Source organism: Mesoplodon mirus, assembly GCF_964341445.2.
Source record: "Mesoplodon mirus genome assembly, chromosome: 5".
Lineage (NCBI taxonomy): Eukaryota > Metazoa > Chordata > Mammalia > Artiodactyla > Ziphiidae > Mesoplodon > Mesoplodon mirus.
In genome coordinates, this window is record NC_138980.1 from 84,637,896 (window position 1) to 84,664,124 (window position 26,229).

Here is a 26,229-nt window from a genome sequence, read left to right on the forward strand (position 1 = left end):
TGCTCAAGTCTTTATGAACTCACAGGTGTCTAGTTAAGCATTTTTTAATACCTTCATTGAGAAGTATACGTTACATAAACAAAAAATGTTCCCAGTGTCATTCTTAATTTTTTATGTGTAATTCTGCTCTCTTTGATATTCATCTTGAACCCCTTTTTCTTATGGTTTGCATTCAATCAGATATACTTTAACCCATTGTTTTATTATGTAACTGTCTGCATTATTTTGTTTGGAAGTAGAAGTAAAACCTTTGTGTGGCAAGGAAGAAGTGGGATCAGCCTTGGTCTTTTCAGAAATTAAACCCACATTTGTTATATCAGATAGAATTGCTATCACCTCTGTTATTTCTGTATACTTACCACTTTGACCTTTCATGGATGCTTGTTCTCTGCTTTACTAGGTAAGATCTGGCTTCCATCTCACCAGTTTTCTATGCGTTATGCTTTTTACTCTCATTGCTCCAAGCTAATTAGGTTTGTTTTCAGGTGGTCTGACATCCTATTTTCTTTCCTTTTTGCACTGCTTTTCACATGATTTTGCCCCGTTTATCAACTAGTTACCTTTCAGATCTCAGCCAAAGTTTACTTCCCTCACTGAGTTAGATCCACTGGATATATGGTCTGGGTATACCATATAACTTTCTTCATAGAATTTAGTACAGTTGTATTTTTTGTTAACTGGTGAAATTACAAGTTTAATGTATTTCTCTCCAACTAGATTATAAAGTCCATCAGAATAGGATCTGTAACCTGTTTCTACCTACTGTCCAAGACAGTTCATGTTCCAGAGTGGGCACTCGGTAAATAAAGAGAATTATCTTACCCATGTCAATAAATCTGATAATTTCATGAACTGGGGCCAGCAAGGGGAGAGGTGCATGTAAATAACACACCTGTACTCTAAAAGCAAATGTAAGAAAGTAGAGATTAACTTCACTGGCATTCTAAATTCTAAAAAATATGTATAAGTATAATAGTACTTCTCAATGGGAACTAAATATTGTTTAATAGATTTTGGAAAAGCAATACTGAATTATGAAGATAGCAAAGCTATCCTCTTAAAGAGGATGAAAGAAGATTCAGTGATAGACAAGTGAAATTACTTGAAAAGTAAATGTAATTAAAGTGGAAGAGAATAAATAAACTAAATCCAAGAAAAATTTTAGACTTTTTTTCTGGTCTGTGCCCCACCTCCCCTAGCCTCACTCCAACTCCCTTTATAAATTACTATGAGTTATCCTGCTGAATAGCAGGCCTGATAATGTCACAACTTTGCAAAATCTTTTAGACACTCTCCACAGACTACAGCAGATATAGTACTGCTTATTGCTAAGAATACTCATAAAATAAAGAACTGTAATTTTTTATCATTTATTCTTGATGGATTTTGTTGTTAGATGTTTGGAGAACAGTTAACTTTCCTATTTATGAACTTAAATAATTCACAGCTTGAAGCAATCAGCATGGGTTTTAAAAGAATTTGAATGAGTCCAGGTATCCATACTTCAATGCCTCACATCCCCCAGGAACCGGCAATTTGATTCCTAGCTGAGTTATTTTCATGTACAATGTCTTAATTTTAATGGGTTCAAATCATGCGTAACAAACTAATTTTCTTCATCATGTTACAGAATACTCTAAGTACTACCAAGAGAGATTGCAGAGAGTAAATCAATTTAAGTGTGAAGAACAATATAATGGGAATTTGGTTTTAGATCATAGTTTGGGAATAAACGTAAAGACCTATTTTAATTTGTTGAACATAATTTGTTTGTGGGGTTTCCAGTATAAGATGGTGACTTAGGAGGATCTTGGACTCATCTCTTTCCACAAACACACCGAATCTGTAGCTACATACTGAAAAATTTTCTCTGAAGAAAACCTAAAAACCGAGCAATTCATTCGCACCAGGCTAATGAGAGGAAGCCCACAGTGAAGCGGGTGGGAGAGGATGGAACACAGTATCACCATAAACCCCACATGCAGTGCAGAGACCCACAGTCTGGAGGGAACTCAACCATGAGCTTCTCCCTGAGGAACAAAGGGTTTGAACCCCACATTAGGCACCTCAACTTTTAAGACTTGTGCCTGAGAAACGAGGCCCCAAAACATCTAGCTTTGAAAATGATGACCGCGAGACCCACAAACTGAGGAGCGCTCTTAAAGGGCTCTCTGACTCACCTGCCCCAGGGCGCCCAGCACAGAGAGAGCCGATCCAGAAGCTCGGAGACTTTTAAGTGAATGAGGCTTAAAGCATCAGCCTAGGAGGCACGCATCTAAATTCACATCCCGGCTCGCCGGAGCCAGCAGCTACCATCTTTGTTGTTTTTTTTCCCCAGCCGGAGCCACTTATGTGCTCCGCCCCTGGCTCCTTTTAACTGGCAGACGCCATTTTTTTTTTTTTTTTTTTTTTTCCTCCCCAATTCTAAGCCTTTTTTTTACTTTCTTTTCTGCCCGTGGGCGCCGTCTAAACACTGCCTCTCTGCCTCCCTCCAGAGCACCAGTATCTCTCCGAGGGGAGGTTTTACACGTCTAGTGCCCTCGGTTTGGGGGGCTGCTGCTCAGGGGACGCCCCTTAATTGCCTGGCTCTGGAGGCTGGGGGACTTGTGATCCTCGGCCCTATGGGATTGTAACAATCAGCGAGTCATTTCTTGTCAGACCCCACCCCCAGGGCACTGCACAAAGACCAGACTGAAACACACCCCCAGTCTTTCTGAGAAAGGGGCCTACTTACTTGTCCTGGAGCTTTGGCTTGAGGCGCAGGCTTCTGGTCCGGCACACAGTTTAGGGGTCTAGGAAGGGCCTGGGGGTAGGTGGGTGGGTATGGAGGCTGGTACTTGCAGTCTTTCCTCTTTTCTTCCCCCTCGCTCCATCTCACTGGTGTGTCCCAGAAAGGAGTTTATTGTCTCCTTGTCTGACAACCCAATTTTTGCGGCTGCTGCCAGGGAACACTTCTACATTGCCTGGCTCTGGTGGTCAGTAGGGCTTGTGCTTGTGGGTCCCACAGGACTTGAACCAAGGGAAAACAAGTCCTTAAAAGGCTACTACCCCCCCCACACCCCGGCACAGCAAGAGGAAACACCCAGGAGATCAGTCTTTCTATGAAAGAAACCTGTTAACTGATTATCATAGCTGCAGCCTGAGGGCCTCTAATTAAAACACTCATCTAAAGGCTGAGTGCATCTTTTCCAAAGACCTCAGAGGGCTGGCACTATCTTCCTGCTCTCCCCTGGAGAGCAGTTAATAATACTCTATTGCATATTTGAAAGTTGCTAGGGGAAGGGGTATTGAAAGTTCTCATCACAAGAAAAAAAAATGTGTAACTGTGTTTGCTGACAAATGTTACCTGGACTTATTGTGGTAATTATTTTGCAATATATACAAATATCAAGTCATTACATTTGTACATCTGAAATTAACATAATGGTGTCAATTATACTCCAGTTAAGAAAAGCATAATTTGTTGGAGCTGCGCACTACTTACTGGTGGTAGCAATGATCATAAATATAGGCTCCAGCTGATGAGGCTCAAGTAAGGGTGAGAACTTTGTGGGCACTCAATAAGCCCTTGTTGACTGAGAATTCTGTTTTTGCTCCAGTAGGATTGCCTAGTCATTTTTATATACACTGATGGAAGTTCTCAGCAGATCTCTGAGTGGGACTGAGGACTCATTAGGTACGATTAATGGCCTAAAAAAAAAATCTAATTTTTATCTTCTTTTAGAGCAGATTTCCAAGAAGACAACTTAGAGGAAATTCTTATTGATATAATACTAAAATTTTCTGTTTTGAATGTCCCCAATATATTAAAACTAACTGCAGATACTTAGCATAACTAGAATATTAAAATAACTTTTGACAAGAAGTTTCTAGTGAAAAACATATCACTTCTTCTTCAGAGTTTAGGGAATAGAAAGCACAATTTTATACCACAAAAATATTTGAAATTCAGTCTTCCATTAGTTCTGAATTAATATGATAAAAGCTTGCCAATGACCAAAGAAAATGTCTTCCAGGTAATGAAAACCAAATCGAATAAGCAACTACAAGTAATACAAACAACACATTTATTTAGAAAAATAAACTGAAAATGCTGTTTGTCTAGTACATTTTCCCATGAAGCATAGATAAATGGCTATAAAAATCTCTTATATGTCAAATACAAATTACAAATGGTTTTGTTAATTAAGAGAACAAATAGATGTTCAACACAGATGTTTAGTGTACAGTTCACTGTATTTGACTTCTTGGCTGTTAATGATATAAAATGATCCTCACTAAAAAAAATTTTGATCCCTTTTTCATTCATTTGACCACACTGATTTTTTTTCTTTATTATTTTGTAGTTTTTCTTTAATCTGAGACAAGTCCATTTTTTATTAGATAACTGATTTTTTATAGAAGACAGAGAAATCAATGTCTGGAGAATTCTTAAATGTTTCCTTTTTGGACTCCTGCAAGAAACTTTGTTGTGGTCTCAAAACTCATGGGACCATCTGTGCAAATAACAGCACACATCATTACCCTGAATGGAAGTGACAGTGCAAATAGTAGAAGTGCATTGAGAAGTAATCAGCAAGAACTGACCCCTCCTCTCTCAACCAATATGGGGTGAAGGATTGAATGCAGAAAATTTTCAAGCAATTGACAATACTCTTATTCCGTTATGGCTTTGAATGTGTACAGAAGATGGCAAACGTCCTCTTTCTTTGCAAACAGCAACATTCTGTTCTAGTACTGTTCATTGCTGCAGTGTTCCATCGTTTGTTCAGTTTTGTTTGTTATTTTGTTTTTGTCTACATATTTTGAAATGCTGGGTAGTTCTGGCTATAAATACCTATTTCTATACTTTCACCTTCCCAAATGTTAAATTAAATTATAATTTACTGGCTGAATTACTGAATATAAATTTTTTGGTGTTCACATCTGGGAATAATTTCAATGGTAAAATAAGATGGATTTTGTTTGTTTGCTTTTTGGTTTTTTGTAGGTTTTCTTGTTTAGTCCTTTTCGTCTTTTTTTTTTTTTTTTTTTTTAATCTTCTTGGTAATATCTGAGTAAAGAGATTTAAGGCTGTGGCTTTTTTTGCCCCCAGGGCTCTGCTCATGGCTGTCAGACTAGAGGCAGATGGTGTTATGTAGACCATATCAGTAATCATTTGTGCTCCAAGTTGAGGGGTTTGCTGCTCCAAGATGGACAGGTTTCTGGTTACTTCAAAATTAGATCTGGCCTCAAGAAGTCATAATGATGAATCTGAAGTGACAAAAATGAACTGACATGCCTCCAGATAAAGGTATTCCTTCCAACCTGAAGGAGCTGTTAGAAAAAAGAAAACAAACGATCAGTTTAAACAGCAAGTATAGTTTAAAAAAAACACATAAAAAATAAGAATGAAGAAATCATTTGTTAATAGTATGCATAATTTAAAATTCTGTGAATTATCAACAATTTTTCTTTAAATGTATAAACATATTTAGAACATATATTCCATCTAAATTTGATATATAAAAAAATTTGATAACTTAGTCATCAAAATTTAGTAGTAGCATGCTTATATTTCAGTTGACAGATCTTCTCTTATCTCTGACAGTTTTTAAAACTTCAGATAAATTTGTCCATTTATAAATATGCCAAGTTTTCAAAATATTTCATAAATTTTGACTATAAACTTTTCAATATTTATCCCCCTCAAAAAAGTTAATCAAGAAATCATATTTATTAAGGTAGAACCTTCATTTTAAACAACAAAGGAAAAGTATTTTCAAAACATTTTGCCTAATGTAATGTTCATTGAAATTATATAGTCTAAATGTATTATCAAATTGCCAAAAAGACACCCTTTTCCATGATGCAGCAAAACTGCCCGAGAATTAGTCTTCTTTTACTTTATGCTTATCTGCAATACTTTCAAATTAGTACCTTAAAATAACTTATATCCACATTTGTAATTAATGAATACATTTTTCTGAAAACAATAGGAAATGAAACCTAGCCATAATATTCACTCTGCCCACCTGACATCAAACATGCTTAGCACCAGTCACCTGTACCCACCACCAGTCCCTCCAATCAGAAACTTACACAAGCCTCTTAGATAGCCTCATCCACCAGAGGGCAGACAGCAGAAGCAAGAAGAACTACAATCCTGCAGCCTGTGGAACAAAAACCACATTCACAGAAAGACAAGATGAAAAGGCAGAGGGCTATGTACCAGATGAAGAAACAAGATAAAACTACAGAAAAACAACTAAATGAAGTGGAGATAAGCAACCTTTCAGAAAAAGAATTCAGAATAATGACAGTAAAGATGATCCAGGACCTTGGAAAAACAATGGAGGCAAAGATTGAGAAGATGAAAGAAATGTTTAACAAAGACCTAGAGGAATTAAAGAACAAACAAATGCAGATGAACAATACAATAACTGAAATGAAAACTACACTAGAAGGAATCAATAGCAGAATAACCGAAGCAGAAGGACGGATGGATAAGTGACCTGGAAGACAGATGGTGGAATTCACTGCTGCAGAACAGACTAAAGAAAAAGCAATGAAAAAAAAAAAAAAATGAAGACAGCCTAAGAGACTTTTGGGACAACATTAAATGCAACAACATTCACATTATAGGGGTCCCAGAAGGAGAAGAGAGAGAGAAAGGACCAGAGAAAATATTTTAAGAGATTACAGTTGAAAACTTCCCTAACATGGGAAAGGAAATAGCCACTCAAGTCCAGGAAGCACAGCGAGTCCCATACAGGATAAACACAAGGAGAAACACGCCCAGACACACAGTAATCAAATTGGCAAAAATTAAAGACAAAGAAAAATTATTGAAAGCAGCAAGGGGAAAATGACAAATAACATACATGAGAGCTCCCATAAGGTTAACAGCTGCTTTCTCAGCAGAAAATCCACAAGCCAGAAGGGAGTGGCATGATATACCTAAAGAGATGAAAGGGAAGAAATTACAACCAAGATTACTCTACCCAGCAAGGATCTCATTCAGATTTGACAGAGAAATCAGAAGCTTTACAGACAAGCAAAAGCTAAGAGAATTCAGCACCACCAAACCAGATCTACAACAAATGCTAAAGGAACTTCTCTAAGTGGGAAACACAAGAGAAGAAAAGGATCTACAAAAACAAACCCAAAACAATTAAGAAAATGGTCATAGGAACATACATATCGATAATTACCTTAAACGTGAATGGATTAAATGCTCCAACCAAAAGACACAGGCTTGCTGAATGGATACAGGAACAAGACCCATACATATGCTGTCTACAAGAGACCCACTTCAGACCTAGGGACCCATATAGACTGAAAGTGAGGGGATGGAAAAAGATATTCTATGCCAATGGAAATGAAAAGAGAGCTGGAGTAACAATACTCAGATCAGATAAAATAGACTTTTAAAAAAAGAACGTTACAAGAGACAAGGAAGGACACTACATAATGATCAAGGGATCAGTCCAAGAAGAAGATAAAACAATTATAAATATATATGCACCCAACATAGGAGCACCTCAATACATAAGGCAACTACTAACAGCTATAATAGAGGAAATCGACAGTAACACAGTAATAGTGGGGAACTTTAACACCTCACTTACACCAATGGACAGATCATCCAAAATGAAAATAAATAAGGAAACAGAAGCTTTAAATGACACAATAGAGCAGATAGATTTAATTGATATTTCTAGGACATTCCATCCAAAAAGAGCAGATTACACTTTCTTCTCAAGTGAGCATGGAACATTCTCCAGGATAGGTCACATCTTGGGTCACAAATCAAGCCTCAGTAAATTTAAGAAAACTGAAAGCATATCAAGCATCTTTTCTGACCACAACACTATGAGATTAGAAATGAATTACAGGGAAAAAAATGTAAAGAACACAAACACATGGAGGCTAAACAATACGTTCCTAAATAACCAAGAGATCACTGAAGAAATCAAAGAGGAAATCAAAAACTACCTGAAGACAAATGACAATGAAAACACGACAATCCAAAACCTATGGGCTGCAGCAAAAGCAGTTCTAAGAGGGAAGTTTATAGCTATACAAGCCTACCTCAAGAAACAAGAAAAATCTCAAATAAACCATCTAAACTTACACCTAAAGGAACTAGAGAAAGAAGAACAAACAAAACCCAAAGTTAGCAGAAGGAGAGAAATCATAAAGATCAGAGCAGAAATAAATGAAATAGAAACAAAAACACAATAGCAAAGATCAATAAAACTAAAAGCTGGTCCTTTGAGAAGATAAACAAAATTGATAAACCATTAGCCAGACTCATCAAGAAAAAGAGAGGGCTCAAATCAATAAAATTAGAAATGAAAAAGGAAAAGTTACAACACACACCACAGAAATACAAAGGATCCTAAGAGACTACTACAATCAACTCTATGCCAATAAAATGGACAACCTGGAAGAAATGGACAAATTCTTAGAAAAGTATAATCTTCCAAGACTGAACCAGGAAGAAATAAAAAATATGAACAGACCAATCACAAGTAATGAAATTGAAACTGTGATTAAAAATCTTCCAACAAATAAAAGTCCAGGACCAGATGGCTTCACAGGTGAATTCTATCAAACATTTAGAGAAGAGCTAACACCCATCCTTCTCAAACTCTTCCAAAAAATTGCAGAGGAAGGAACACTCCCAAACTCATTCTATGAGGTCACCATCACCCTGATACCAAAACCAGACAAAGATACTACAAAAAAAAAAAATTACAGACCAATATCACTGATGAATATAGATGCAAAAATCCTCAACAAAACGCTAGCAAAGAGAATTCAACAACACATTAGAAGGATCATACACCATGATCAAGTGGGATTTATCCCAGGGATACAAGGATTCTTCAATATATGCAAATCAGTCAATGTGATACACTATGTTAAAAAATTGAAGACTAAAAACCATATGATCATCTCAATAGATGCAAAAAAAAGCTTCTGACAAAATTCAACACCCATTTATGATAAAAACTCTCCAGAAAGTGGGCATAGAGGGAACCTACCTCAACATAATAAAGGCCATATATGACAAACCCACAGCAAACATCTTTCTCAATGGTGAAAAACTGAAAGCATTTCCTCTAAGATCAGGAACAAGACAAGGATGTCCACTCTCACCACTATTATTCAACATAGTTTTGGAAGTCCTAGCCACAGCAATCAGAGAAGAAAAAGAAATAAAAGGAATACAAATTGGAAAAGAAGAAGTAAAATTGTCACTGTTTGCAGATGACATGATAGTATACTTAGAGAATCCTAAAAATGTCACCAGAAAACTTCTAGAGCTAATCAATGAATTTGGTAAAGTTGCAGGATACAAAATTAATGCACAGATATCTCTTGCATTCCTATACACTAATGATGAAAAATCTGAAAGAGAAATTAAGGAAACACTCCCATTTACCATTGCAACAAAAAGAATAAAATACCTAGGAATAAAACTACCTAGGGAGACAAAAGACCTGTATGCAGAAAACTATAAGACATTGATCAAAGAAATTAAAGATGATACCAATAGATGGAAAGATATACCATGTTCTTGGATTGGAAGAATCAATATTGTGAAAATGACTCTATGACCCAAAGCAATCTACAGATTCAATGCAATCCCTATCAAATTACTAATGGCTTTTTTTACGGAACTAGAACAAAAAATCTTAAAATTTGTATGGAGACAAAAAAGACCCCGAATAGCCAAAGCAGTGTAGAAGGAAAAAAACGGAGCAGGAGGAATCAGACTCCCTGACTTCAGACTATACTACAAAGCTACAGTAATCAAGACAATACGGTACTGGCACAAAAACAGAAACATAGATCAATGGAACAAGACAGAAAGCCCAGAGGTAAACCCACGCATATATGGTCAACTAATTTATGACAAAGGAGGCAAGGATATACAATGGAGAGAGGACAGTCTCTTCAATAAGTGGTGCTGGGAAAACTGGTCAGCTACATGTAAAAGAACGAAATTAGAACACTCCCTAACACCATACACAGAAATAAACTCAAAATGGATTCAAGACCTAAAAAAAAAAAAAAAAAAAAAAAAAGCTTAGCACCACTTAATATGGAGAGTGTATGGTCTTCTCTTTACATTATGATATAATAGATAATATTCATACAATGACTTATGATAATAGATCCAGAAAGTTATTAAAATAAACCTCATGCCATAATTAATTGATTAGTAAATTATTAGAGAACTCAGAGAAAAAGAGTTATGGTTTTACGTGTATTTTTAATTCCTTAAATCCATCTGGGAAGCCCGTTTTAACCCTTTCACTTGGAAGTAAGTGAACCCCAAGTTCAAGGTACTTTCTCCAAAACACACAAACATACATACAGACAACAAAGTAAATCGTTTAGTCCTTCTGTGACAAACCCAGTCATTACCATTCTATTCGATGTATTAGAATTACTTTCATTTTTACTCTCAACTACCAAGATAAAGTCCTGGAATGAAATAACTTAAACAAATAATCAAAATGAAAAAAAAATAATTCTCAACTCCAAATCACCCAATGCATTTAGTCAATGTGTGTTGAGGGCTTAATCTGGCTCATCATAAAGGTGTTTTATGAAAGATAGGGACATCGTAGAAGACAAGCTTTTGTCATGTAGTTAAAAAGATGCAAGACTATATCAGTACAGAGGAGTGGAGAAGGCTGCACCAAACTCGCCTAACCTGTACTCAATCAAACAGCGTTGCTAGTACCTGCCTGTGCCATTTCTGTATCACCTAGAAATATAAACCTCCTTCATGTATATTTTTCTTTTACTTATATAAAGGAAATCGGCATTCAAGCGGTTACTAATGTATCAGCAATCCTACAATAATTAATCTTTTAGTTTTACTATTAAAAAGTATGAAAAACACACAAAGAGGACTTTGCACAATTATATGGGAACACAATTCGTGTACTTGGGACCAAGACAACTAAATGTACAATTATAGTTTCATAGATCTGTGATATAGGACTCTTTATCAGGCTACATCATTATTTATTACAGCTTATTGAAACTGGTAAAACAACCTATTATTCATTCAAAAATATGTATTCACCAACTATGTATACCAGATACTGCTCTAGGAACCAGAGGTACAAAAATGTAATCTCCTGCCCCCCAAAGAGATTAGTACCCAGAAGGTAATATTCATATTAAAGATTTGTGCCATAATATCAATATATGTAAGTATAAAATAAAGAATGAGCATGCGAGAAGAAGCCTACAGAAGAAAGCATTTGAATTAAGACTTGAGAGATGGGTTGGAGTTTGCAAAAGTAATACATTGCTATTAGTTATGAAATATGAGTATTTCAAATGGAGAGAACTGCATGGGCAAAGTTGCAGAAGCAGGGGAGAGTGTTGTACCTTCAATATTGTACAGCATCAAAGTGAAGGGAGAAAATATAGTTGTTTCTCAAAGGCTGGCAGGGGCCAAAGTGTCCTTTTATACCATGTAAAAAACAATTAGATTTTTATCTTAAATGTAATGGGAACTATTGAAGAATTCTGATGAGAAGAGTGGCTGGGGGAAATGTGGAAAGTACCACTGAGGGAAAGCGGGGATACATATGGCACACATTTACAGCAAAGGAATGTCAAAGCCATCAACTGAAAGCAATAACTAATTATTCCAGTTGCAGATGTTTTCTTAGTGGCAAATTGAAGAGAGAAAAATAACCCATTCTTTTTTATTTCATTGGGAGAGAGTTTCATTCATTTTCTATCCAAGATAAGAGCAAACATTATTATGAAGCTTTTCCTATTCCACCCAATTTTTAAGTATCTCATGGAAGAATATATTGCCTCTGAGCCCCCAGTGATCATACATTTAAAGCAGAGAATAAAATCTTCTAAATAGTACATGTCTATGTCTACTGAATGGATTCTAAGATTGGGTATTAAGGAATGCATTTAAGACTTACTGAGTTTTGAAGATGCATTACAGATATCCAGGCCTCTCACTGTGTGGTATCAGATATCACAATCAATCTGTTAACCTCAGGCTCAAATATTTTTTCCCACTAAAGAAAAGACCCAAATAATTTTTGTATGTAATTTTCCAATTAAAAAATTTCATGATTTTTCATTATTACAGGTTTTAAAATACAAACATTTTTAAACCTCCACATTCTCTTTTTTTGTATGTTTGTTTCAAATACAAAAACATGTAATGCACCATCATAATTATACAAGTTAAATACATTTACTCAGCATTGAAATTATGAAACATAAATCATATACACCAAGATTTTGTATAACCAACAGTGAGTTGAAGTACTCAGGGCAATGCTTTCTGACCCATTCTTCAGATCGGTGAGTTAATTGCTTCATTCTGTTTGAAAAGGCTTTGCTTAAAACTAATTAAAATGTTCTTCATTTTTTGAATGGAATAGGTCAAGGTTTTCAAGGCTTCAAGGGTCACTTTTTAATTTTTGTAAATTTTTCCAGACCCAAATGTGATAAGCAAAATATGAATGATACTAATTTTTAGGCTTTGAGTCATCAAATTGTCAAGTTTAATTTATGTAAGTAGCATCTTAAGTGACTGAGAGCATTTCTACACAGTAAGGGCAACATGATTTCAAAATGTCAAAGACAGCAAATAATGCTAAGAAAAAGCTAAAAATATTACAAAAAATTTGTCCAGACAGAAGTGTCTCATAATTCTATATTTATTTGAACCTTGGTGTAACTTTTGTGATTCTCTTCTTTATAATCTATATTTATTAAGTATAAATATATAAACTTGTATATAATTATATATTGTTATAAAACATATTTTATAAAAGAAATAAGTATTTATATGTAAATATATATTAGAGACACATATAATTTAAAATATTTTAAACTATGGGACAATGTATCATGTTTCATGAGTCTGCTTCATTTTAAGAAGTAGTGACTATGAAGAGATCAAAGTCATTTCAATAAAATCTGTCTCATTTCCCCCAAACTGTTAAAGTCATAGTAGCAAGAAGTTTTCACTTAAATTAGTTAAATAAAAATGTATGGAATACCTGCTATAAGCCAGGCATTATGTCAAGCATGGAAAAAGTACAGATAAAAACTTAGATTCCTATTATATCTAAACACAAGAGCCAAATACTTCACACATTATTTAATTGTTATATCAAGCTATGAGGTAGATATTCTAACCTATTTCCAAGTATGGAAATTCTGGTGAGATTAAATCAATGTCAGCACTACCACCTGAAGCCAAAGCCAAATTTGCTACCCCCATACCATTCATTTGGCACTATCACTATAGAGATGACTATTTGTAACAAAGAGTAGGGCCCACATAGGCTAAAATATTCACTATCTGACCCTTTACAGAAAAAGTTTGTCAATCCTGGTTGGATCTATCTATCTAACTTGTTTGTTGTAGTAGTATTACTTGTGGACCTAACTTTGTATTTTTCCAAATGGATTGACAATTATTTTAACAGTGTGTACTGAATTATCTATATTTTGCTGTATTTTGATGTGCTATTATTATCATGGAAAAATTCACATACATACATGGTGTATTTCTGGACATAAGTCATTTATTTCCTCTCCAGTATACATTTCAGATTCAGGTGTTTGGGGTTTTTTTTTTTAGCAAAATTTTAAAATTCTATGGGTCGGCATGGAATTTATAAACTAGTGGGGGCAGAACTGGCATCTGTACAATATTAAGTATTCATATGAGAAACATGATGGATCATCACTATTATTTAGACCTTTATTTTAGGTTGCTCAGTACTCTTATTATTTTCTTCACAGACATCTTTAACATTTCTTGTTAGGGTTATTCCTAGATAGTATATAGCTTTCATTGCTATTTTGGTAGAATATCTTAAAATTATATTTTGTGTTTCTTACTGGTATAAAGGAGTATATTGACTTTTTAATATTCTTATATCTAGCTAATTAACTACTTTGTCTTATTGGCACTAATAAGTTTTGTCAATTCTCAATTTTGTCAGTTCAATTTACCTTGATAAGTAATCATATTATCTATAAGTACTGAGTTTCATCTTTTTTTCCCAAAATTTAGACCATCTGTGGTTTTTATTTTTGTCTTATTTCGTTGTTTAGTGCCTCTAGTAAAATGTTGAACAGTGTCAGTGATAAGAAATGGTCCATAAAATTATTTCATTATGATGCCTTACTTTAGTGGGAAAGTCTTGACTGCTTTTTATTTTCTTCTCTTGTTATTGGTTGTTTAAATGTTTCTTGAAGCTTTTAGTCGTGTATATTTTTTCTATAAAATTAACTATTTTATCCACACTGAAACATAGAAGTCCCTTAAGTCAGCAGTCCCCAACCTTTTTGGCACCAGGGATCAGTTTTCGTGGAAGACAATTTTTCCACGGACAGGGGTTGGGAGGGTGGTGGTTCAGGAGGTAATGAGAGCGATGGGGAGTGATGGGGAGTGGCAGATGAAGCTTCACTCGCTCGTCCACCACTCACCTCCTGCTGTGTAGCCTGGTTCCTAACAGGCCATAGACCAATACCTATTCATGGCCCAGGAGTTGGGGACCCCTTTCTTAAGTGTTTTCCTTTCTGATTCCTAAAATTCCTCATTTGTTTCTTCTCTATTTTTTTTTCCTCATCTTCAATGGCACTATAGGCTGAATATTTGTGTCCCTCCAAAATTCATATATTGAAACTAATCCTCAATGTGGAGGTGTGGCCTTTTGGAGGTGAATAGGTCATAAGGGCAGAACCCTCATGAATCAGATTAGTACTCTTATAAAGGGAAACCAAAGAGCTCTCACCCATTCTGCCATTTAAGAATACAAGGAGAAGAAGGAAGAAAATAGGTTTTTACCAGACACTGAATGTGCAGGTGTCTTGATCTTGGACTTCCCAGCCTACAGCTGTAAGAAATAAATGTGTTTTTTTTTTTAGGCTATCCAGTCTATGGTGTTTTTGTTACAGAAGCCCTAACAAATTTAGACACTTAAGAAAAAAAATATTTTGAAATTCTTTTCGAAATAAAAATTTAATTTTTAACCAAATTTCCTTTTTTATACTTTGATGATTTTTACTTGTTAATTTGCTTTTTATCTTTATTAGTTTTCCTTATCTACTTTATTGAGAACATTTTTTTTTCAGTTTTTTGAGTTACATTATAGCTGTCATTTTGAATTTTATTGCTTTATAAGTCAGAGAATAAGGCTTTTTTGGTAATCCAAATTCCCAAATATTTGTGTTTCCTAAAGTGAATAGAGGGGTAGCAAAATATTTTCTCCCCCTCTATGAAAATAAAAATGACGTTGAGTTAACCTTCTAACTTTGTTTCCATGGAAATCTAATACTGGTAGAATGTCAGCTGTATTACTAGGCTACATTGCTTATGATAAAAATAAACCCTGATTTGTAAACTGCATCTGGTCTGGGGGGACTGTGAATGACTATAAATACCTTGTGGGATTTCTTGAGTGAGGTACAAGAAAACCTTTTTAAAACTGGTAATTTTTATAACTGGTAATTTTTTTTGCTTACAGGCTGTTATAAAAGATACCGATTCCTATTTGGGACACGGGAAGTGTTAAAGTAGGTCTCACACTTACCTATGATCTCAGATTTTTACCTGAGCTGTCACTTTGCAGTGTTGAAGAAAGACGTTAGCCCTAGACACTTGTGGGAACTGACATGTTAAAGAATCACCTGATTCTGCCTGATGGACATGCTTTGTTTATTGTATTGTATCCTTCTAATGAAACCATTGTCAAGTGTGGCCTATTGGGGTCATGTGCAATTAATTGTCCAGTTGAGCCTAAAACTAGTAGGAGTGGGTGTTATACATATGGAGTTTCTTTTTCATCCATGCACTTATCAAAATGTAATTGGTTTCAATATTCTGTGATGTAGAAGACTAAGCATGGTCAGGAGGAGTTTAAGGGAAAACTGTGCACCCCCTGCAACTTTTTATATAGCATGTAGATGTAACTAACACCTGAATCCCCTCTGAATGATGCTACGCCTGTCTTGGTCATGATATGTCTGCAACAGCAAAGTCTGATGAGAGTGAGAATTTTGAACGAGAGTTAAAAACACCCTTACAGAAAGAATTAACAAAAAAGAACAAACCACTATAGTGGAAGAAGGTGGGCAGAGTTTTTTCAAGACATGGAAAAAAAAGGTTTCAAAGACCTTTCAATGATAAAAATTCTGAGGTAACCTTGTTCTCAAAAGATAGGTAAGCAATGTGTTACCAGTTTGAAAGAGAATGTAGGTGAAGCATTCTAGGTAGACAGATAAAAAGACCTAGGTGCATTTTTTAAAAAGTTGTGTACTATTTCCTTTCACCCATGTAGTATGCTTTATATTCTGCCCATATATTGGGTCCAAGTTATTAAAAGTTTAATTGTTTTAGTTATTATACATATACACATAGAACTTGGTACATACGATTAAATTAGGAAAAGACAGTTATGGATGCGTTTCATTGTAATCTTTAAGTTCCATTAAACATCTAGCTAGTTTGGCATAACATTTTATTTCATGCTTCACAAACTATGAATACTGAGAAAATTACCTTGAAAATGATTATTTTGATATGAGGAAAATGATACTGCTAATTCTAGCATCATGTTCTATGTTGACACAACTAATTTCTTCTTATGAATTATCTATGACATTTTCTAAAATACAAGTGTGATTCTCTGATAGCTGCCCTGTTTTCCAGAGCCCAGCAGCAGTGCAGGTACTGCCTAAGGAATCTGTACTTCCATGAGCAAGACACACTGAACAAACCTGTAGGTAATGTTTGATGTATTGAGAATATTTAGTAAGTGCATATGTGCCTGACAAAGTAACAATTTAGAGAGATGATATTTAAGTCTTTAAGGCCAGATGGTCATTTTCTAAAATAAGTACCTGATACTCTAAAATATCATGCACTTCAGAAATGCCCTTCTCATCTGAGCTAGTGTGTCAGACATGACATTCAATAATATTAATTCTAAATTACGAAGTCTAGCTCCAAATCTTACAGGGTCCAGTGAAAAAGTAAAATGCATGGCTGTTCAAAAAGCAGGAAAAAAAAGTCTGTCCTTTCTTACCCAGTCTTTATTGTTTTTAATTTGCTATTTAATGTCATGCTCTCTAGCACACGTTGAGTGAAGACCCCCACGGCCCCTGGGGCTTTGCCCCCACAAGTCAGAGCACATCACAGGGCTGCCAGTGTTTTGGCATCCACCGAGCTAGACGGCAGCAGTGGTCTTGGTATGCGACGGGAAGTGGGTGGCCTGGAGCTCACCCAGGTGGGTGGTGAATGCAGAACAACACTTGAGGGAAAGCTTCAAGTGCCAAGCACATTCTCCATTATCCCATCAGACTTTATTTACGCAACACAAACTCAAAGATAAAAATATCAAGGCAATGACTGCAGAGCATTAAACCCCAAGCATAAGGGGGTGTGGGCGTGGTGGGGGAGGGTGATACTTCTGAAGACAGGGCCCTGTGCAATTGCCATGGTCACACACCCATGAAGCTGACCCTGTAAGTCTGTCCCAAATAGACTGTTTCATCAGCCCCACTCCAAGCCTTAACTGTGAAATTCAGAACAGCCCCAAGCACACGTTCAGCTTTGTCTATTACTATGCTCTATTGTGTTTGGTTTTTCATTCAAAAGTAACTACATAAGAATAATGCACATGAACTATAAGAAGTAACATAAAATCAGTTTCAAGAATGCCTTAAAACATACATGACAAATCAATCTTTTTATTCCTTTTTATAAGTAAATTACTAGTGTCCACTTGTTAAAATGTTGACATTTTTTCATAGAAAAATAGAATCTTTATCTAGTGTGTAAACTAGGCATGAAAACTTTACCTTCTGAAATAAGGACATAGTTTGTAAAATCCATGTATGATATATAAGTACTGGACAATTGAATTTGGGGAAATTCTCTAAGAAAATTACCAATACATATAAATAAAAATATAGAAGTTCTCTTACTCATGGAACATTTGCATTCACAAGCAGAAAGCACTTTATTATTATATTGAACTGTATCTTTTTTTTTTTACATGTGTATATATATGTAGAATCATATCAGTTTGAAAAGGGTGTTTTTAATTATTTTGCCAATTTAATTCAGTTGAAATCAGTTTGATGACATAATTTTTAACAATGATGGAAATTATGTTTTACAAAAGATGTTATTTCTAATAGTGATGTTACTATGATGTGGTAATACTGTAAGATATTGATAATACATTTATAATTATTTCAATATATGTACATCATAAAAGACTATTTAAAAGCATATCTTAGAAGCTTACCTCGGACTGTTTAGGGATATTTTGTCAACATTTCAAAAAATTTTTATTATTTCTATATAAATGATATGCTCAAATATCATAAAGTCTTCCATAGAAAAGAAGTAAATAATGTGAAAAAGAGTCATTTTGTTTCATGTTTTGGAGTTCAAGTTGAAAGTATTATCTCGAAGAATACTTTCTAGAAATCTTGTTCTACTGCTCATTATGGACACAAATGAATCACTAAATTAGTCAAGAATACCACCAACTTCTTATGATTAAGTACATATGTAACTACTTACAAAATATTCCTTCCACAGGACACATGCAATGTATGCTTGCTTGCTTGCTTCATTCATTCATTCATTAATCTAAATTATCTGCAATCCTATGGTGTTTCCTTACTATTGGCTAATGTTGAACTCTACATGGATTGATCAGTTAGCAAATTCCTGAAAATTCTAAACACAGTGTCTAGTGTGATGTTATGGTTTTGGAGTCTGAGGCTCAAAATTAAGTTCCATCCCACAGTACTTATAAGGAAAAGAAAGATTTTTGAGACTCAGTTTCCTCATCTGTTAAAAAAATGTAACAGCGTTATTCCTTTTTTTTTTTAATAATGCCATTTGCAGCAACATGGATGGATATACAGATTATCATGCTGAGTGAAGTCAGTAAGACAGAGAAAGACAAATATTATATGATATCACTCATATGTGGAATTTAATTTAAAAAAATGATACACGGAGCTTCAAGATGGCAGAACAGTAAGATGCGGACATCACCTGCCTCCACACAAATACATCAGAAATACATCTACACGTGGACCAACTCCTACAGAACACCTATTGAACGCTGGCAGAAATGCTCCCAAAAGGCAAGAAACTCCCCACGTACCTGGGTAGGGCAAAAGAAAAAAGAAAAAAACAGAGACAAAAGAATAGGGACGGGACCTGCACCATGGGAGGGAACTGTGAAGGAGGAAAGGTTTCCACACACTAGGAGCCCCTTCAAGGGAGGAGGCTGCGGGTGGCGGAGTGGGGGAAGCTTTGGAGCCATGGAGGAGAGCACAGCAACAGGGGTGCAGAGAGCACAGCAACAGGGGTGCGAAAGGCAAAGCAGAGAGATTCCTGCACAGAGGATCGGTGCCGACCAGCACTCACCAGCCCAAGAGGCTTGTCTGCTCAACGGTCGGGACGGGCAGGGCCTGTGAGCTGAGGCTCGGGCTTCGGAGGTCAGATGTCCAGGGAGAGGACTGGGGTTGGCAGCATGAACACAGCTTGAAGGGGGTTAGTGCGCCACTACTAGCCGGGAGGGAGTCCGGGAAAAAGTCTGGAGCTGCCAAAGAGACAAGAGACTTTTTCTTGCCCCTTTGTTTCCTGGTGCGCGACGAGAGGGGATTAAGAGCGCTGCTTAAAGGAGCTCCAGAGACGGGCGCGAGCCACGGCTATGAGCACGGACCCCAGAGATGGGTATGAGACGCTAAGGCTGCTGCCGCTGCCACCAAGAAGCCTGTGTGTAAGCCCAGGTAACTATCCACACTGCCCCTCCTGGGAGCCTGTGCAGCCTGCCACTGCCAGGGTCCCGTGATCCAGGGACAACTTCCCCGGGAGAATGCACGGCGCGCCTCAGGCTGGTGCAATGTCATGCCAGCCTCTGCCGTCGCAGGCTCGCCCCACATCCGTACCCCTCCCTTCCCCTGGCCTGAGTGAACCAGAGCCGCCGAATCAGCTGCTCCTTTAACCCCATACTGTCTGAGGGAAGAACAGACGCCCTCAGGCAACCTACACGCAGAGGCGGGTCCAAATCCAAAGCTGAACCCAGGGAGCTGTGCGAACAAAGAGAAAGCGAAATTTCTCCCAGAAGCCTCAGGAGCAGCGAATTAAAGCTCCACAATCAAGTTGATGTACCCTGCATCTGTGGGATACCTGAATACACAAGGAATCATCCCAAATTGAGGAGGTGGAATTTGGGAGCAAAGATATCTATATTTTTTTCACTTTTTCTCTTTTTCTGAGTGTGTATGTGTATGCTTCTGTGTGTCATTTTGTCTGTATAGCTTTGCTTTTACCAGTTGCCCTAGGGTTCTGTCTGTCCTTTTTTTTTTTAATTACTCTAAAAATTATTTTTCTACAAAAAATTGTTTTTTCTTAATTTTTTCATTTCAATAACTTTATTTTATGTTCTTTCTTTCTTTCTCCATTTTATTCTGAGCCATGTGGATGACAGGCTCTTGGTGCTCCAGCCAGGCATCAGGGCTGTGCCTCTGAGGTGGGAGAACCTCAGGACACTGGTCCACAAGAGACCTCCCAGCTCCATGTAATATCAAATGGTGAAAATATCCCAGAGATCTCCATCTCAATGCCAAGACACAGCTCCCCTCGATGACCACCAAGCTACAGTGCTGGACACCCTATGCCAAACAACTAGCAAGACAGGAACACAACCCCACCCATTAGCAGAGTGGCTGCCTAAGATCATAATAAGGCCACATACACCCCAAAAAACAGCACCAGACGTGGACCTGCCCACCAGAAAGACAAGATCCAGCCTCATCCACCAGAACACAGGCACTAGTCCCCTCCACCAGGAAGCCTACACAACTCACTGAACCAACCTTAGCCACCGGGGACAGACACTGAAAACAACGGCAACTACGAACCTGCAGCCTGCGAAAAGCAGACCCCAAACACAGTAAGAGAAGCAAAATGAGAAGACAGAAAAACACACAGCAGATGAAGGAGGAAGATAAAAACCCACCAGACCTAACAAATGAAGAGTAAACAGGCAGTCTACCTGAAAAAGAATTCAGAATAATGATAGTAAAGATGATCCAAAATCTTGGAAATAGAATGCAGAAAATACAAGAAATGTTTAACAAGGACCTACAAGAACTAAAGAGCGAACAAACAGTTGTGAACAAGATAATAAATGAAATTAAAAATTCTCTAGAAGGGATCAATAGCAGAATAACTGAGGCAGAAGAACGGATAAGTGACCTGGAAGATAAAATAGTGGAAATAAATACTGCAGAGCAGAATAAAGAAAAAAGAATGAAAAGAATTGAGGACAGTCTCAGAGACCTCTGGGACAACATTAAGTGCACCAACATTCAAATTATAGGGGTCCCAGAAGAAGAAGAGAAAAAGAAAGGGACTGAGAAAATATTTGAAGAGATTATAGTTGAAAACTCCCCTAATATGGGAAAGGAAATAGTTAATCAAGTCCAGGTAGCACAGAGAGTCCCATACAGGATAAATCCAAGGAGAAACATGCCAAGACACATATTAATCAAACTATCAAAAATTAAATACTAAGAAAATATATTAAAAGCAGCAAGGGAAAAACAACAAATAACACAAAAGGGAATCCCCATAAAGTTAACAGCTGATCTGTCAGCAGAAAGTCTGCAAGCCAGAAGGGAGTGGCAGGACATATTTAAAGTGATGAAGGAGAAAAACATACAACCAAGATCACTCTACCCAGCAAGGATCTCATTCAGATTTGAAGGAGAAATTAAAAGGTTTATAGACAAGGAAAAGCTAAGAGAATTCAGCACCACCAAACAAGCTTTACAACAAATGCTAATGGAACTTCTCTAGGCAGGAAAAACAAGAGAAGGAAAAGACCTACAATAACAAACCCAAAACAATTAAGAAAATGGTAATAGGAACATACATATCGATAATTACCTTAAATGTAAATGGATTAAATGCTCCAACCAAAAGACATAGACTGGCTGAATGGATACAAAAACAAGACCCGTATATATGCTGTCTACAAGAGACCCACATCAGACCTAGGGATACATACAGACTGAAAGTGAGGGGTGGAAAAAGATATTCCACACAAATGGAAATCAAAAGAAAGCTGGAGTAGCAATTCTCATATCAGACAAAATAGATTTTAAAACAAAGACTATTACAAGAGACAAAGAAGGACACTACATAATGATAAAGGGATCAATCCAAGAAAAAGAAATAACAATTGTAAATATTTATGCACCCAAGATAGGAGCACCTCAATACATAAGGCAAATACTAACAGCCATAAAAGGGGAAACCGACAGTAACACAATCATAGTAGGGGACTTTAACACCCCACCTTCAAAAATGGACATATCATCCAACATGAAAATAAATAAGGAAACACAGGCTTTAAATGATACATTAAACAAGATGGACTTGATTGAAATTTATAGGACATTCCATCCAAAAACAACAGAATACACATTCTTCTCAAGTGCTCATGGATCATTCTCTGGGATAGATCATATCTTGGGTCACAAATCAAGCCTTGGTAAATTTAAGAAAATTGAAATTGTATCAAGTATCTTTTCCGACCACAATGCTATGAGACCAGATATTAATTACAGGAAAAAATCAGTAAAAAATACAAACACATGGACGCTAAAAAACACACTACTTAATAACCAAGAGATCACTGAAGAAATCAAAGAGGAAATCAAAAAATACCTAGAAACAAAGGACAATGAAAACATGATGACCCAAAACCTATGGGATGCCGAAAAAGCAGTTCTAAGAGGCAAGTGTATAGCAATACAATCCTACCTTAAGAAACATGAAGCATCTCAAATAAACAAGCTAACTTTATACCTAAAGCAATTAGAGAAAAAAAAAACAAAAACCCCAAATTTAGCAGAAGGAAAGAAATCATAAAGATCAGATCAGAAATAAATGAAAAAGAAATGAAGGAAATGATAGCAAAGATCAATAAAACTAAAAGCTGGTTCTTTGAGAAGATAAACAAAATTGATAAACCATTAGCCATACATATCAGGAAAAAAGGGAGAAGTCTCAAATCAATAGCATTAGAAATGGAAAAGGAGAAGTAACAAATGACACTGTAGAAATACAAAGGATCATGATAGATTACTACAAGTAACCCAATGCCAATAAAATGGACAACCTGGAAGAAACAGATAAATTCTTAGAAATGCACAACCTTCCAAGACTGAACCAGGAAGAAATTTAAAATATGAACAGACCAATCACAAGCACTGAAATTGAAACTGTGATTAAAATTCTTCCAACAAACAAAAGTCCAGGACCAGATGGCTTCACAGGCGAATTCTATCAAACATTTAGAGAAGAGTTAACACCTATCCTTCTCAAACTCTTCCATAATATAGCAGAGAGAGGAACACTCCCAAAGTCATTCTACAAGGCCACCATCACCTTGATACCAAAACCAGGCAAGGATGTCACAAAGAAAGAAAGCTACAGGCCAATATCACTGATGAACATAGATGCAAAAATCCTCAACAAAATACTAGCAAACAGAATCCAACAGCACATTAAAAGGATCATACATTTTGATTAAGTGGGGTTTATCCCAGCAAAGCAAGGATTCTTCCAAATATGCAAATCAATCAACGTGATATAACATATTAATAAATTGAAGGAAAAAAACCATATGATCATCTCAGTCGATGCAGAGAAATCTTTTGACAAAATTCAAAACCATTTATGATAAAAACCCTCCAGAAAGTAGGCATAGAGGGAACTTTCCTCAACATAATAAAGGCTACATATGACAAACCCACAGCCAACATCGACCTTAATGGTGAAAAACTGAAAACATTTCCACAAAGATCAGGAACAAGACAAGGTTGCCCACTCTCACCACTCTTATTCAACATAGTTTTGGAAGTTTTAGCCGCAGCAATCAGAGAAGAAAAAGAAATAAAAGGAATCCAAATCGGAAAAGAAGAAGTAAAACTGTCACTGTTTGCAGATGACATGATAGTATACTTAGAGAATCCTAAAGATGCTACCAGAAAATTCCTGGAGCTAATCAATAAATCTGGTAAAGTTGCAGGATACAAAATTAATGCACAGAAATCTCTTGCATTCGTATACACTTATGCTGAAAAATCTGAAAGTGAAATTAATAAAATACTCCCATTTACCACTGCGACAAAAAGAATAAAATATCTAAGAATAAACCTACCTAAGGAGACAAAAGACCTGTATGCAGAAAATTATAAGACACTGATGAAAGAAAGTAAAGATGATACAAATAGTTGGAGAGATATACCATGTTCTTGGATTGGAAGAATCAACATTGTGAAAATGACTCTACTACCCAAAGCAATCTACAGATTCAATACAATCACTAATAACCTACCACTGGCATTTTTCACAGAACTAGAAGAAAAAATTTCATAATTTGTTTGGAAACAGAAAAGACCCTGAATAGCCAAAGCAATCTTGAGAAAGAGAAAGAGAGCTGGTGGAATCAAGCTCCCTGACTTTAGACTATACTACAAAGCTACAGTAATCAAGACAGTATGGTCCTGGCATAAAAACAGAAATATAGATCAATGGAACAGGATAGAAAGCATAGAGATAAACCCACACACATAGGGTCACCTTATCTTTGATAAAGGAGGCAAGAATATACAGTGGAGAAATGACAGCCTCTTCAATAAGTGGTGCTGGGAAAACTGGACAGCTGCATGTAAAAGAATGAAATTAGAACACTCCCTAACACCATACACAAAAATAAACTCAAAATGGATTAAGGACCTAAAGGTAAGGCCAGACACTATCAAACTCTTAGAGGAAAACATAGGCAGAACACTCCATGACATAAATCACAGCAAGATCCTTTTTGACCCACCTCCTAGAGAAATGGAAATAAAAACAAAAATAAACAAATGGGACCTAATGAAACTTCAAAGCTTTTGCACAGCAAAGGAAACCATAAACAGGACCAAAAGACAACCCTCAGAATGGGAGAAAACATTTGCAAACAAAGCAACTGACAAAGGATTAATCTCCAAAATTTACAAGCAGCTCATGCAGCTCAATAACAAAAAAACAAACAACCCAATCCAAAAATGGGCAGAAGACCTAAATAGACATTTTTCCAAAGAAGATATACAGATTGCCAACAAACACATGAAAGAATGCTCAACATCATTAATCATTAGAGAAATGCAAATCAAAACTACAATGAGATATCAGCTCACACCAGTCAGAATGGCCATTATAAAAAATCTATGAACAATAAATGCTGGAGATGGTGTGGAGAAAAGGGAACCCTCTTGCTCCATTGGGTGGAATGTAAATTGATACAGCCACTATGGAGAACAGTATGGAGGTTCCTTAAAAAACTACAAATAGAACTACCATATGACCCAGCAATCCCACTACTAGGCATATACCCTGAGAAAACCATAATTCAAAAAGATTCATGTACCACAATGTTCATTGCAGCTCTATTTACAATAGCCAGGACATGGAAGCAACATAATTGTCCATCATCAGATGAATGGATAAAGAAGATGTGGCACATATATACAATGGAATAGTACTCATCCATAAAAAGAAATGAAACTGAGTTATTTGTAGTGAGGTGGATGGACCTAGAGTCTGTCATACAGAGTGAAGTATGTCAGAAAGAGAAAAACAAATACTGTATGTTAATCCATATATATGGAATCTAAAAAAACAAAATGGTCATTAAGAACCTAGGGGCAAGACGGGAATAAAGACGTAGACCTACTAGAGAATGGACTTGAGGATATGGGGAGGGGGAAGTGTAAGCTGTGATAAAGTGAGAGAGTGACATGTACATATATACACTACTAAACGTAAAATAGATAACTAGTGGGAAGCAGCTGCATAGCACAGGGAGATCATCTTGGTGCTTTGTGACCACCTAGAGGTGTGGGATAAGGAGGGTGGGAGGGAGACACAAGAGGGAAGAGATATGGGGACATATGTATAACTGATTCACTTTGTTATAAAGCATAAACTAACACAACTTTGTAAAGTCATTATACCCCAATAAAGACGTTAAAAAATTGAAAAAAAAATTTAGTGGAACCAAAAAAAAAAAATGATACAAATGAACTTATTTACAAAGCAGAAACAGACTTACAGATATCAAAAACAAA

General features: G+C 36.3%; 1 protein-coding gene across 1 annotated transcript in view; it reads right to left on the bottom strand.

The window, feature by feature from the left end:
• Positions 1 to 4,044: 4,044 nt before the first annotated feature.
• Positions 4,045 to 26,229, bottom strand: part of PRR16 (proline rich 16) — a 272,756-nt gene continuing 250,571 nt past the window's right edge. Inside the window, 1 exon segment of the mRNA XM_082621216.1 lies at positions 4,045 to 5,316. The gene's annotated coding sequence lies outside the window, so the exon portion shown is untranslated.